The sequence below is a fragment of the Pteropus vampyrus genome, unplaced genomic scaffold (genome assembly GCF_000151845.1).
Source record: "Pteropus vampyrus isolate Shadow unplaced genomic scaffold, Pvam_2.0 Scaffold76, whole genome shotgun sequence".
Classification (NCBI taxonomy): domain Eukaryota; kingdom Metazoa; phylum Chordata; class Mammalia; order Chiroptera; family Pteropodidae; genus Pteropus; species Pteropus vampyrus.
In genome coordinates, this window is record NW_011888857.1 from 8,269,629 (window position 1) to 8,281,305 (window position 11,677).

Here is an 11,677-nt window from a genome sequence, read left to right on the forward strand (position 1 = left end):
TGAGAGCTCACCCCTTTCCTTGCCCCTCCCCCAGCTCTATGTACAAGATGAAGCCATCCCATAACCAGAGACTCTGAGCAGTACAAGTGAACACCAAGGCATTATCCTCTTCGCTGCCCAGTGAGGACCAGCTTCCATCACTATTCCTTAAAACGATCCATGCCACTCACCAGTATCCTGAGCCTTTTCCCAACTCATACCTGACACATCCACTATGGGCATAACTCTCCCTTCAGTGATCTAGAATACTTTTTTAATCCTAAGGATTAGAGAAGGAAACTCTGGAAACCTTAAGAGTACAATAGTGGTGGGGATACCAGACCATAGTGAGACTAGATGAAATCAACCTGAGATACCCACCAAGACAGGGTAGAAGTAGATCAGGCCACCTCTGTGACTGGACTTCCCCCATAATTATGACACCAAAGACAGAAAAAAAAAGATTGGAAAGAAATATATCAACATGTAAGCAGTGATGTTCTCTAAATAGTTATACTACGCTATGAGTGATTTTTTTATCCGTCCTTTTATTCTTCAGTGTTTTCAAAGACTGTTTACCTAACCGCATATTAACTATAATGGGGAAAAATCAACTTTTTAAATGTATAAAAAATGGGTCTTCTTTAAGTATTGAAAGAAATTTAGATGGCATGATGTCAAATAAAAGTCATACCTTGACATTTTTTTTCGCATTAGAAAATTTCCAAAACAAGTCCCCTGAGTATCAGCAGATTTAAAAATCGGGGATTTAACAGAGGATTACAGTAGTAAATGACACACAGGGAAGAGAGAGCTGGGATATTGAGATATTACTAAAAGCCAACATATTTTGACAAACTCATATTCAGAAAATGTCCCAAATATGTATGAGAAACACTAGATCCTTTAGAATAGGAAAACTTAATACATCCATTTGGTAAGAGTATAAGATAATTGAAAAGTCCATGTAGTTGTAACTTAATATTGCTTTTTAAACTTCTCTATAGGGAAAACAAACATATAAAAATATAAAAACAAAAATATAAAAAAACCATACAAACAAAAGACACACCAAAATAAAGTAATTCCTCTAACGGGCTCACTGGCCAAAAGTCTTAAAGCTCTGCAATGTTTAAGGGCTGGCGGGGAATCCACCACCAAATTTATTGAGAGTGACTAACTGTGGAGAAACAATTATGAGTTTCTAAATATTCTCCCAAAATGTGGCAATCATTTAAAGAGGATGTCCCAGGACTTTTCCAAATCTCCACGATTTAAATACTTTCTAAACAACATAACTGAGATCGCCTAATGTAGTGACATCTGAGAAATTTCAGTGACCTCCGCAGACCCTTTAAAAGCACTAAATTTAGTAGAGTCACATAGAGAGACGGAGCCCAGCTTGTCTGATATAGCCAACCCTTCAACAGTTCTGTCCATTCTTCAACTTAAATGCTCTTTAATCCATTGCACTTTTCTCCACGATTGACTCTATAATGGTCAAGCTACCATTGTGTCTTGCCTGGATCACTGGACTAAGCAAGATCATAGGGCTAAGAGTATGGTTTCCATCCTCAGTTTCATCACTTACTAGTTCTGTGACATTGGACAACTCATATGTTAATAAACTATAAAATATTTTTCTTATCCACTCCTGGCTTTTAAACATGTCAGTATTTACACAGCATGCTTCAAAGTGTTTACAGTTGAGACTATTTCATGTACTGGTTAACAGCCCTCATGCTGTATTTACTGTGCATTTCTTTGGAGCCAACCATCAGCCAGCCAGGGATCTTCCAAATATAAATATGAAATGTCATTTCCCTTTCTTAACCACTTTAATGGTATCCCACTGCTTTAAGGATTAAGGCGAAAAGTTCCATTTATACGGTTCCTATCCCCTTCTCTAGTTTCATCTACCGTCACTTCCCTGCTTTCTGTGTTCTAGTCACACCGAGTTTTCTTTCAGCTCCTTGAACATTGGTTTCATAAGAGCAGGGACCAGATCTGGGCTTGTTCATCATTTCCTTCCAGTACCCTGTGGAGTACCTGGAATATGATGCTCTTAATAATAATGGCTAACATTTATTGAGCCCTGACAGTGTCTCATATATTGTGCTAAAGTGCTTTATTTATATTTTCTCCTCACAACTCTATGGCATCGATTCTATTATGATCCACATTTCACAGATAGGGAACAAGGGCTGACAAAGCCAAGAAACTTGCTCAAGGTTGCAGAGTTAGTAAGTGACAGTGGGGATTTGAACCTAGGAAAGAGGGCCCTGGAACGGGTGGCTCTTGGCTACTATGAGAGGTGCTCCATAAACGTTTTTTGAGTGATTAATTGAATAACTGTCTGTTTCCAGAGTGCCTAATGATTTCATTCTTAATTGCGAAAGATACAAATCAATGTATCAGCAAAATTGAGAATTATCTCATGTTAACGGCCTTTGTTGTTGCTTGAAAATAGTCAAAAGGTTAAAGCCAAGAAAACAAGAGTCTTATTACAGGGGATCTAAGGTCATCTTCCTGTTGTAAGATTCAACAGGCCACATTTACTCTGGCTGGGTTTTTCTAATCTTCCATTGCATTTGATGCTTCTTAGAAGACGGGATTACCCCTCACTTCCATGGATCCTGAAAGAGAGCTGACACATTGGGCCCATCCCGTGGGAAGCATTCAGGGACAGGTATCCAGACCAACAGGTACCTAGGTTCTGTTACCAGGGATGATTTTAAGAATCAGAGTTTAAAAACAAAACTGAAGAAATTAGCAAGGTCTTTAGAATTGGCTGACACATACTCTAACAGCGAAAAATCTAAAGAGTGCTGGGGCGTGAATGGTTTTATGTTCATTCATCATGTAGAAGGGGAGGCTGGAGAGGGAGACACCTAACACGGATGGCTACTTATGGGAAAGAAGAACACCTTTGATCTTCATCTCCCCTGAAAAGTTCATAAGAAAAGATGGCTTAATTAAGTGAGGTGATATTTGGGTTTTAAAAAACTGCTGTGCCAGATCTCATATTTTGATAAGATACCATAAAATACTTCTCTTATCTACCTCTGGCTTTTATACTTACCCATGTACGCACTGCATGCAAAAGTGTGTATAGTTCAGACAATTTTGTACACTGGGATAAGAGCACAGACTTGCACATTGCTCAGACATACAATAAATTCTTACATTTGCCACTCCAAGGACAGTTGACTCCAGTCCTCTAAGCTTCTGTGTCCTAGCCTGGGAGAGGGAATATTTATACCTTCCTCACAGAGTTTAGAGAGAAATGAGAAAATGTAAAGTACTGAGCCTAGTATCTGGCATATGACCAAGCTTTGATTAATGGTAGCTTCTATTATTCTCATCATTGTCAGTGCTATCATTCAATTATTTTTCTGGGGGCGTTAGTTTATTTGAGAAGATTTGTGTTAACATCAAGCTGCCTAATGTAGTCATTCCAAAAAGAAAGACAAAAAATTACCATATGAAAGGAAATATCTTTTCTAAAAGACTCATCCCTCATGGAATAGTGCACTTCTATATAGAAGCTAAGAAAATGGACTCTCCAGTCAGACTGTATGGGTTCGTATCCAAGTGCTAACTTTCACTAGCTGTGTGGACAGAACTGACTTAACCTTTCTGTACCTTGGTTTATCCATCTACAAAATAGAGTAATTATGGTACTTACCTCTCATTTTGTAAGGATTAAATGAGATCATATATAATGCCTGGCACATAGTGGGTACTCAGTAAATGCTAGCTATTATTTACTTAGGTATCAGAAGAGGTTATTCAGCCTCTTTTCATGCAAAATTTTAGGACTATACATTATATGGTACACGTTCAGAATGCCTTGGGGAGAGTTTCAATTTCTGCATTGAAAGTTAATCTAAGTATTGATGGCCATAATTGATTTTAGAGGTTCTTAAATCAGAATCCTGGCTACACAGGGACATATTATTAATATTGTATATAAAAAAAAAAAGGTAAAGAATATGTATTTGATTTTATGCTAATACACCAAAAAAGTAGTTCCTAAAAATGTATATTCCCTCAAAGCCCCATTTAGACATACATTAACCTAAAGGACAAGACAGGCAAAAGAATATACATCTTTTCCTAAGCATGGAAAATACACGCTTTTGTAAAAATGTAATTAAAACTTGCCTATCAATACAGGTTAACAAAATAAACTTCTTGAAGAAATATACTCCCTGTGGATTTATGTTTCCTCTTTACTCCATTATAGTTATATCACATTTAGTTTACAAAAATTGACTAGATACTTAGAATATTGCTTTGCAATGCCACATTTAATTTTATAGCATGGATAATGCATTTCTTTTTACAAATGTATCAGTTTTCTGTTAGCATCAATAAGCTGCTTCAGAGTCATTAAACACTATGTGAGAAACCAATAAGCTACAGATTGTGTTACTGATAAACACGGATTAATTTTCAGCTCATAAAGCCACTACATGGGTTACTTGCTCTGTGTCTGCAGCCCATACACTGAAGTTTGAAAAGAAAGCTCAATCAACTTGAATGACGGTTTGTACACAAATTAAACATTTCAGTGGATTCTCAGCACCAGACGCTGATGAAAATGCCTAACACACACTCAGAGCTCTGCAGGATCCAGGCCCATTACCTCATCAGCCTCCTCCCCTTTCACTCCAACACACAAAGTCCTTCTTGCCTGTGAATCTGCACACAGTAAGTAGCACCATTCTCTGCTTGGATGCCACCCTCCAAAACCACTAACCTATGTTAAGTTCCTATAATGTGACATCAACTACATGGGATGATAAAAACAAACATGTTTGACACACAGTGTATAAGTAGTTCAAGGAGGAAATTAAGTCATTTACTCTGTGAAATAGTCGATGGATTATGATGCTATCATAAGAATGTCATAAGAAAATGATTTCTCACTGCTAAATAAACTTCAAAGTAAAGCTGAAGAACTGGTAGTTAGCTGGGGAGAGGGGAGAGAAATCAAATGGAGAATTTGGGAGGAATGAACAAAAAAATAAAATTTTGATGTTTCCTTCGAAAACAGCTTTCATCCTAGAAGACACAGTAATGTTGAAAATGGTACCATAAACTCTTTTCAAGAAAAAGCCATGATGCCTTACAGATATATTTTTTGCTGCTCTCATCAAATTTCCATACCTATATACTTTTTAGACATATTTCTTCAAACTCTAACAAAGAAATGCAGGGTCTCACACATCTTAAGTCCCCATGATCAACTATCAACCTCCTCAGAGGAAGAATTTAGGGAGGATTGTTTTGCTCTCATTCTCAGCAGCTTGCTTTCCTGTTGTCTTAGCTCGGAAACTAGATTTTAAAATCTGGTTGGTTTCTTTTAACACAAGTGCCATATCTATCAACATTATTACCTTTCATAATTCCCTACCATGATACACTATAACCTCCTTTACATGCATTACCTCCTTTAAGCTTTACAATGACCTCACAGGTGTTTACTGTTTTATCCCTATTTTGTGGATGAAGATACTGAGACTCCGAAAATTTGAGTCATTTGCTCAAAGTTGCTCACTGGTAAGTGACAAAGCCAAGGTTCCAATCTAGAGCTGTGATTCTACACAGCTCATGCTATTTTCTACATGTGCCTAATCATGCTTAGCTTTTGGTTTCACAGGACATTTTGTTTAATTTCGCTCTACAATATGACAAATAGCCCTGAATCCTTCCAAAGTGAAATAAGAATAGAGAACCATTCTCATTTATTAATTTTTTTAAAAATTAATTCTGAATACAAGGTTTCCTTGTTTCTATCACTCAACCAAACAAAGTTTTATTTTGGGTTCTTGACCATTTGAGTCTGCCAGGCTGTTGAACTGTAGTTCAATCTGCTTGTTTAAAGCAAGAGGTTCAGATGGACCTCCCCCTTGAAAGAAAATAAAAGTCTATTGGCTTTTAGCTTAGGGAGATGTGTCATAACACTTTATCATGGTACAGATCACCAAACCAGTGTTTCTGTTTTGGGCCGGCTTTTGAGGGGTATGGTTAGATATCTGCCCCATTGCTGTAGCTGGATGTTTAGAACAGAGAACCTAGAAAGAAACAATTATACCTTTATTGTCAGCCATCGCTCTTTTGGGGGGAGGTGTTGTCTTGTGTGTGTATCCATAGAGTGTATGCATCTGGGAATGGATATTAAATAAATATTTAAAGGGAGGAAGGAATTGTCCATTTTTTCCTGTTAATTTACTTTTGTAAAAACACACACATATATGTATGCATATGTGTATATATTTGGGGCTAGCTGGAAATGGGTTAAACGATTGGAATATTTTCATCTGTAACAGATCAGGTATAATCTTATTAATGCTACATGGAAACTAATATCTCTCAAATTTTAATTAGCCAAAGGGCCACTGATGTTGACAGCTGTGATAGCTGCCAGGAGAAAATGGTGTCCCTGATACAGGATCACCAAGGCTCATTCTATTAGAATAATCATGCAGCAATAATGCAGTTAGAGTATCTATTTTTAGAGCAAATATCCAAAGAAATACAAATTATATATCTGAATAGAAAATCATAGGAAAAGGTGCACTGTTAATTCAACACCCCAATTCTTTATAAAACAAATCTATAGTTCAAGTATCTAATTCTCACTAAAGGTATGGGATAAGATTAAAAGAACTCAGACCCTTTTTATCTTTGCTGACCATGGCTCCTATTGCCTCTAAATGTTATTATGTCTCAGGGTCATCATGACAAAATTGAGAGATATCACTACTAATAAAAAATTTCTCCAGAGTCAGGTGGAAAAAAATTTCCCTCTTTCACCTAAAGTATAGTAACCTTGCACTCATAATTTCAGATAGTTTTTTTTTTTTTATAATCTCTTTATCTCTGGATCTGGCATGAATCCAACTGCAGAGTACAACCTATGATAAATGAGAGAACGCGCTTCCTCATTTATTAAATGAAGTAGATGAGAATTTCATCTGGTGAAGAGTTACAGAAAGGAGAGAATCAAGGCTGTTAATTTCAAGGGGAAGATTACTCTCAGAATGTCCAAGTAGAAGGAAGATAAAAACATCGACATACTGCAATTAGTACAGAGGCTCCTTGTGTGCATGGAGAAACAGATGCTTCCTGAACTTTTTATCATCATTATTATTCTCTGAAAAGAATCAGAAAGGAGGTGCTTGTGAACTCATGAGCAAGTCACAAATAGTTTATGCACTTTATGCTTTCATCTTCAGTTCTACTTTCTAACATGATTTATTAGGAACACCTTTATTCCACCAGATGTTTCACTAAATTGATCCACTCGTATAGATGAAATGACCCATCGGGTCAGAAGATTGACCAACTGTTCCAATGAATTGATTGTTTCAGTATATTGACAATTTGGCTTGACTAAAAGACTTGGCCTTTGCATACAGTGAATTCTGAGTGTGATATCCAAATAAAAAAACACTAGGCTCCAATAGATAAAAGGTCCAAGGGCATACACCAGTATTTCACAGAAGTGGAAACAACTGTCTAATAAACCTCATTAGTAATAAAAAAAAAAAAAAGAAACACAAACAAATGTCAATTTTCAGTGGCCAAATTAGCAGACAATTAATACAAAAATACTTCACACTCTTTGACCTAGTAATTCCACTGTGAGTATAGTCTCTTTAGAAAATAATCCTTAATATGGAAAAAAAGTACGTGAAGATAGTCATTACAGCATTAGTTATGATTATGAAAATGTGGAAACTGAAATGTCCAAAGGTGTATAAAAGGTTAAGTAGATGGTTATGAATGCTTGAAATAGAATAACATGCAGCTATTTTGTTAAAATTATGCTTACGAAATGTTTAAATAAATGTATTATATGAAATCTATATTGTCTAGATCACACAGTTTCGTGGCCTCTATTCACCACATGGCTTTGTAGCATAAGTCTTTGGCCTTGCTATTTCTCATATTCTTTGCATATCTTTTGGAAGTATCCTTTTGATAAATGCATTGCTACATTTTACTTGCTAGAATGACAATTATGATTAATCTGGATGCATTTATGCTTGTCATCCATCAGGAATCAAATGATACTCTAAGTACCACTAGAATCTATGTGCTTCTCAAGTCTTTTACAGTGTAATAATCCTTTAAATAGCGGATTTTTACTGCTAAATTAAATTTAAAATTCAATTACCATAAATAAGAAATAACACATCTGTATCTGCACATTCTTCTCACTGAGCTCAGAGTATAGCATCCTTTCTTCATTCCTTGATTGTGCTTGCCATTTTCAAAGAAAGATTGACCAAACAATTGAGCATAAAGTTAAACATTACTTCCAGATACAATTAAGCCTCAAGGGTTGTCTCTTAGAACCAAACATTGCACACTTGGAATTTTGGTGTACTAATCAGTCTTGGTGATCCAACTGGCTTTCTAACACCTAGCAAATAAAATCTGGACTCTTGTGTATACACTGAAGACCTTCTCCATTGTGATCCTACCATCTTCTTCTCTCATTGCTTCCCCACATAAATGGAACTCCTTAAAAGACCAAGATACCTAATGTCTTATTATCCCTTCTTAAACCATATTTTTCATCCCAAAATGCTTCTTCCTATCTTTCACCCCTATTCCTCAAAAAAGAAGTATAATCTATATTTATTGTGGGACCTTCTATGTGTTGGGAAGTTTTGGAGGCACTTGGTATATGGCTTGAAGAAAAACAGACAAAGATCCCTGCTTTCACTGGAGAAGGAGAAATAGACAATAAACGATAAAGAATAACTAAGTAGATGATATAGAATAATAGGTGATAAATGCTAAGAACTACAAAAAAAGCAGAACAGGGTAAGGGAGATTGGGAATGCAGAAGACACAATGTAAATTGAAAAGAAAATGTAGGCTCTAAATTAGCAAAGAAATATGGACTGCAAGTGTCTGTGCTTTAGACAAGAGAGAATTTTTCTTCAAGCATGAGAAATAGATCTGTCCAAGACCATGGAGCTCATTAGTTCAGCCCTAAGGACTAAAGCTCAAGCCTCCTGAAGACCATGCCCAAACTATTCCCATTGCTACTTCTATGCTACAGGGAGGTAAGGAAATGGGTTTGAGAATCAAAAGGACCAGGGTTCAAGCCCTGGCTCATGTCTTGGATGGGTTACTTAACTCTTTTACCTAAAACTTTCTTATCTAGAAAGTGAAGATAATTACTGTACTTACATCAGACACATACAAAGGTAAAGGAAATGATACATAGAAGGCATTTAGACAGTGTCTGAAATATTGTAAGCACACGTTAAGTGGTATTGGAGCTTTTTTGTTTGTTTTTAAATCTCATTAGAATACCTAACACCTATACTAAAACAATGACCTAGCTTAGACATTCACATTAAATGAACATCTATTTATATGTAAAATTTTATATTGTTTAGAGATCTATCATACACGTGATGAGTAGACTAGACCTTTTCATACCAGTGTTTTGTGTTGTTGTTCTTTATAGGAAGCTGACTCCTGGAAGATTTCAATGAAAAAAAAAAAAAATCAATACTACTTAGTGACCTAAACCAATCAGAGGTCAAACAAAGTTGGGAGTCATGGTAGCAGATGAAATTCTCCTTCCTCAAACACTGAATTAATCTGAACATTAGTTCATCTTTGAGAAAAACTAATTTTTCACAAAGCCCTCTAATTTTTCTGGAAGAATAAATGCTTCAATTTCTTTCATGATATAGTAAATCATAGCAACCAGAAGAAAGGTATATATTTTACAAGACTATCTTTTTGAAAATTTTCCAGGTCTCCAATAAGAGCAATTTAGAATATAACATAAGGTATATATTCTATCCACCAACATGTGTCTGTATTTTTAGGTACTCATCTGGTAGCACAATATTTTATTTTAGACTCTAAGCACTCCGAGGAAAGGCTTATGTCTTATCCAATTCTTCTCCCACGGTTCCCAGCACAGTACTCCACTCATAGGAGAAACCCAATAAATGTCTAGTCAACACATGAATTAATAAATATCTGGTGCCTTAGTTTATCCTCAGTTGCTAAGAGTCATGGTATACCACACAAAAAATGAATTAGTTCCCATGCACTTCTGTATAAAGACAGAAGCTATAATAACTATGTCATAGATACTGGTGGATCCTAACGGGCCCACTTCCTCTGTACAGTCTCTTTCCAGTTTAATTTTGGACTTGGCCATCTGACTTGCTCTGAGGTAATGACATCATCGAGGGTAACACATATTATATCACTATTTCTTAGACGCTACCAGATTCTCACATTAAGTATTAGAGGCATTTGCACAATGGGGCTTCTTTCTGGAATGTTTCTTGTTAGAGCCCATCTATCATGCTAGAAGAGAGTCTGCCGAGCCTAACGAAACCTGAGATGTCACATGCAGGAGAAAAGAGACACCTCAGTTAACTGGTACCAACTGCCAGCGATGGGAGTGAGGTTACCTTGGATATTCCAGGCTCTGTTGAGCTCCCATCTGATTGTAGCCTCATGTTACTATCCAAGTCAACAACTCATGAAACAGAAGGACTACTCACTGAGCCCAGCCAACCTCCAATAATAAATCATTGTTGTTTTGAGCCATAATACTTTGGTTCGGTTTGATGTGCAGCCATAAATAACTGCAACATAAGTGAAAAGAACACTTGTGTAAGATCCAGAAAAGCATGGGTCCTAGACTCCTTCTTCCACCTATCAGTTTTGAGTTCTTTTGGGCCATTGCAGAACCTGCTAGTATCCTAGTTTCCTCATCTATAAAGTGGATAAAGACACTTACCACACCGAATTACTATGAGGATTAAATTAAATAGTACCACACCTAGCAAGGACCCTCCAAATAGTTAGCTGTCATTGTAAATGTTACTGAAGTAATATAAATAATATGGACTTAATTTCTTGGCAGTGTTATTGATGAAGATTTCATTTGGTAGTCTGACTCAAGATGTATATTATATCACTATTTCTCATCTTCTCTGTCTCTACCAGACTCACACATTAAGAAGAGTGTTAGAAGAGTCGATGAAAAAGTCTGTAATTTGGACTAGCATCTTGACTGCCCACCTGGCCTCCACTTTTCTTCCACACCACAGTCCCTCATCCACATGGCAGCCAAAGTGACTTGTCCTAATTCCTAAACCATTTCCCATCACTTTCCAGCTTTGAACTACCTATGGTCTAGCAATGAAACCCGAGTAAATTCTAAAGCCCTCCCTATAGCCAAGAGTCCTACCTGGCTGGTCACTGCATTCCTTTCTCATTGCATGGCCCTCCTCTTTCCACTTTGCAATGTCCTCTCCAGCCAGACTGGTCCTTCTTGCTTCTTCAAACACCCCAAGCTCATCTGGACTCAGAGCTTTGCCTTTGCCATTCTTTCTACTTGGAGCAGGCATTCACATGTCTCCCTGGCATCATCTGGATATTAACTCAGATGTCAGCTCAGAGAAGCCTTCTCTGATCAGCAAAAGCAACCCACACCCTCAGTCCTTCTACCGCCAGTTATTTTCAAGCACGACACTTACATTTTATTTTGTTTTTTTGTTGTTGTTGTTGTTTGTTCGTTTGCTTTATTCTTTCTTCCTAGCCCTTAGAACTTGATGTAACATTCATTATTTGTGCATTTTCATGCTCATTGTCTGTTTTCCCTCATGGAAAATGAAAGTCACATGAGATC

At 36.8% G+C, this 11,677-nt stretch overlaps 1 protein-coding gene across 1 annotated transcript in view; it reads right to left on the minus strand.

Annotated features, from left to right (window-relative positions):
* Positions 1–11,677, minus strand: part of LOC105293752 (protein kinase C-binding protein NELL1-like) — a 282,706-nt gene that overhangs the window by 211,226 nt on the left and 59,803 nt on the right. The window lies entirely within an intron of this gene.